Raw genomic sequence first — 2,050 nt, forward strand, 5'->3', positions numbered from 1 at the left:
GCTGAAGATGTACTCCCAAAACAGGGCCTGTCCCAGAAGTGTTTCTGAAATTGGTTTGCTCCTGCCAATCAACATGTCTATGTACATTCTGCCAAAATATCTGGTTTTTCCAGATGTTATCATTGCATTTCTGCATCTTGCTAGGAAAGGGCAGTTTGAGAATAAGGTTATTTATAATCTTAGCAGAATCTAAAGTCAGTAAAATAGATGTTTTTGATACAGCTACGTGATTCGTTGGCAAGCTGTTAGACATTTGAGAACATCTTTTTCCTTTTACTCAATGTATACTAATCCTGACTGATTCTCAACTAGCTCCTGGATGCTGATCCTTGTACATTTCTTACCACAGATGGCCCTTGATATGGGGCCTGCCCTCCCTCATGGGGTGCCTTCCACTGAACAACCAGCCATTTTTGGAACCTTTGGCTCATTGTCTTTTATAAAAGTATAGGACATATAGTATGTCTTATGTCTAGTTAAAAAGTCATGGTTATCTAGGTTACTGCAACAGACAACTTTTCTCGTTTTCTTCAGTTCTTGTCTTGTGGATGACATGACACAACCATTTGTGAAGTGATGGTTTGCCTTCATTTTTATTTTCACATAAACTGTGACATACAGCATGAATGCAGACATACAACTGGTTGGAGTTCTCATATACTAGTTCAAGTCCTGGCAGAAGTACATGGATCACTTAAGTTGGGAACTTGAGAAGCATCTACTAAAGGAGGTTGTTGTAAAAATGATGACTACTAAGGAATGATGCAGTTGTCCGAGGCTGGTAGATGCAAGATCTCTTACTAACGCTTGGCCTGGAGGAATGAGTGAACAGCAGCTAGTGTTCATTGAACCATGAATGAAGAAGTCCAACCAACAAGAGCTGTGACCTCTGGCAAAAGGAAGTACCAAAGTCACCAGGGAGAGAGTGGCAGAATGAACACCTGGGCTTTGTGCTCTCCATCTCTGCCAGGACCTGGTCTTCGTTTAAGGTCACCAGAAGCTAATAGGAAAAGGATTCTTTGACACAGCTTCATCTTACATATAGAGTGGAGAAAAATGAAGAAGGTATCAGGAGGAGGAAGCAGATGCTATTCATAACAGCTTATGTGGGGAGCCAAGCCTGGAGCCTGTGTCACTCAAAAAATGTAATGTATGAAAAATAGCAGAGCTCTCACTTCCTCAAAAGCATCCTCATTCATTTACCACTATCTGTTGAAGGGCTCAGATGTGCCAGGAAAATCAGATGAATTAAGCCAAATTCTCCACGTCTTTAAAAAAAAAAAAAAATACAACTTTACAGAATCTTAGAAGCATTAACTCTGAAAAGGTATAAGAGTATGGTGAAGTCCAGAGGCTAAGCACACGTCTTAGAAGAAATTTATTTATGGAAAATATTGATTAGCTAGTAAAATTTTACACAGAGCAAGATCTTTTCAAAGGCAATTAAGTCTTATCATACAGAATTATCTGTATGGTGTTCAAATAGTGATATTTTTAACATTTTGTTTGATACCATTGATAAAATATTTGGTTTTTTTTTTCCTCTACTAATCTAGTTCTAATGTTACTAGATATTGTTTTGGCCCAGAAATGAAGTAGGTTCTGCCCCACCTCTACCACCAAAGATCATACATTGAAAGCACAGTTCCCAGCTTCTGGCACTGTTGAGAGGTGATTGGCTCAGGAGGGTGCTTATGTCATCAACGAGGTGATGACATTTTATTAAATGTCATCTAACTAAATGAGTTGTTAGGAAGTGTAGACTTGTTGGAGAGAGTGTCACTGTCTGTGCCTTGGGAGAATATCTCTTCATGTTAGCCCTTGCCTCTCTTTTCCTTGTCTCTGCTTCCTAGACATAATAGGGTGAACAGTTTTTCTCCACACACACTTGCCATATTCTGGGTCTCACCTACCTCCCCCGCCCCCCCCCCAAAACCCAAACAGATAAGCATGGAATAAAGACCTCTTATATCCTAAACTGTACTAATACCTCTTCTAAGTTTATCTGTCTTGGGTATGTTGTCATAGTAATGAAAAGTTAACACAGAAG

Source organism: Mus pahari, chromosome 3 (genome assembly GCF_900095145.1).
Source record: "Mus pahari chromosome 3, PAHARI_EIJ_v1.1, whole genome shotgun sequence".
Classification (NCBI taxonomy): domain Eukaryota; kingdom Metazoa; phylum Chordata; class Mammalia; order Rodentia; family Muridae; genus Mus; species Mus pahari.